Source organism: Eschscholzia californica, unplaced genomic scaffold (genome assembly GCF_041429995.1).
Source record: "Eschscholzia californica isolate CP2 unplaced genomic scaffold, dmEscCali1.0.p SCAF_53, whole genome shotgun sequence".
In the NCBI taxonomy this organism is placed as follows: Eukaryota; Viridiplantae; Streptophyta; class Magnoliopsida; order Ranunculales; family Papaveraceae; genus Eschscholzia; species Eschscholzia californica.
In genome coordinates, this window is record NW_028238476.1 from 5,001 (window position 1) to 7,500 (window position 2,500).

Sequence of the window (2,500 nt, forward strand, 5' to 3'; positions counted from 1 at the left end):
CTCGGAGAAAGTACATCATCATAACATCGGATCGGATGTGTATCCATCGAAGTTCCATCGACACTTCGAGAAGATCGAACATAGCTTCCTAGCATGTTAAAGGTTCGGTGCTAATGGGAACATAAAGATCCCACGACGTTCCAAACGAAAGTAAAGTGTTCCGTGCGTGTGAACTACGTTGTCCCATGTGCCGGCTCTCGACTCCTAAGATGTCCCATGTAAATGCCCTTCGTGGGAAAGAATGTCCCGTGCAAGACGCCTTGATGATCCCCATAAGGTGTCCCATGTGCGTCCCATGATGTCCCATGCGCGTCCCGTGCCGTCCGAGCCTCACCAAGGCCGTCCCATGCGCGTCTCGTGCCGTCCCGAGCTGTGCCGAGGCCGTCCCTTGCCGTCCCGAGCCTCGCCAAGGCCGTCCCGTGCCGTCCGAGCTGTGCCGAGGCCGTCCCATGCGCGTCCCGTGCCGTCCGAGCTGTGCCGAGGCCGTCCCGTGCTGTCCCATGCCGTCCCGAGCCTCGCCAAGGCCGTCCCATGCGCGTCCCGTGCCGTCCGAGCCTCACAAAGGCCGTCCCGTGCCGTCCCATGCGCGTCCCGAGCCTGACCAAGGCCGTCCCGTGCCTCACCAAGGCCGTCCCATGCGCGTCCCGTGCCGTCCCATGCGCGTCCCGAGCTGTCCCATGCCGTCCCGAGCCTTAGCAAGGCCGTCCCATTCGCGTCCCGTGCTGTCCCATGCGCGTCCCGTGCTGTCCCGTGCCGTCCCGAGCCTGACCAATGCTGTCCCGTGCGCGTCCCATTCTTTTGGCTCGGCTGGCCCGTGCATTCTATGGGGTCGTGGGACATTTCGAAATCCACCCGGGCCACTTCGACTCTCTCTTCATTAATACTATTGAGGTATTATTTATGAATTATTGGAGAAAAGAAACGGAGGAAAATATTTTTTTTTCTATTTTTTATGAATTTTCCGGTGTTTATTCACTTAAAAATTCATAGAAAAATAAATATTTATCGGAATCGCTATTATAATATATCAAAAAAATCCTTGCGAAAAGACCTTTCCGACGAGTATAAGTTTGCTGGATTCCGACGAGTAACGAAGGAGTAAAGGCCCAGTATGCTTGGTTAAAAAATTGATGTTTCCTTGTGAAAATAGGAAAAACAATAACTTTGCACTATAAGGGGGAGGGTTGAGCTCCTTCCCCAGAGCGTGCACAGCACTTGTGCTGGCACGTTCCCTAGTGCTCGCCAAGCACCATAGGGCATCCAAAGGGCAAAGCTCGGCCTACTACATGATGGGAAGCTTCTAATATGTCGGAATACGAAGAGATTTCGTGCGACCCGAAGCTCGGCTCGGGCGTCCCGGCCTGTCCCGAGCTGTGCCGAGCGCGTCCCAGGCCGTCCCGAGCCAAGTCTCGGGCGTCCCAGGCCGTCCCGAGCCAAGTCTCGGGCGTCCCAGGCCGTCCCGAGCCAAGTCTCGGGCGTCCCAGGCCGGCCCGAGCAAAGTCTCGGACGTCCCAGGGCGTCCCGAGCTGTGTCGAGGCCGTCCCAGGGCGTCCCGAGCTGTAGCGAGGGCGTCCCAGGCCGTCCCGAGCCAAGTCTCGGGCGTCCCAGGCCGTCCCGAGCAAAGTCTCGGGCGTCCCAGGCCGTCCCGAGCTGTGCCGAGGCCGTCCCAGGCCGTCCCGAGCAAAGTCTCGGGCGTCCCAGGCCGTCCCGAGCTGTGGCAAGGGCGTCCCAGGCCGTCCCGAGCTGTGGCAAGGGCGTCCCAGGCCGTCCCGAGCTGTGCCGAGGCCGTCCCGAGCCTAGTCTCTGGCGTCCCAGGCCGTCCCGAGCTATGGCGAGGGCGTCCCAGGCCGTCCCGAGCCAAGTCTCGGGCGTACCTGGCCGTCCCGAGCTGTAGCGAGGGCGTCCCATGCCGTCCCGGGCTGTCCCATGCGCGTCCCGTGCCGGCCCGAGCAACAGCTCGGGCGTCCCGTGCCTCGGCCCTTCCAAGTGGTGCTTCGTCGGACATCTCGATATCCACTCGAGCATTTTCGACCATTCTCCATATGTGGGTGTGTGGGTATTTATCAGGAATATTGGAGAAAGAATCGGGAAAAAAATATTTTTTTTCTATTTTTTTTGAATTTTTAATTGTTTATTCACTTAAAAATTCATAAAAAAATAAATATTTATCGGAATCGCTATTATTATATATCAAAAGAATCCTTGTGAAAAGACCTTTCCAACGAATGCAAGTTTGTTGGATTTGGACGAGTAACGAAGGAGCAAAGGCCGAGTATGCTTGGTTAAAAATTTGATGTTTCCTTGTGAAAATAGGGAAAACAATAACTTTGCACTATATAGGGGAGGGGTGAGCTCCCTCCCCAGGCCGTGCACAGCCCTTGGGCTGGCAGGTGCCTTGGCCCTTGGGATGCAACATAAGGCATCCCAAGGGCAAAGCTCGGCACGGGGGTGGATGGGAAGCTTCCAAGAGTTGCCCAACTCATCCCCGACGTGGGAAATC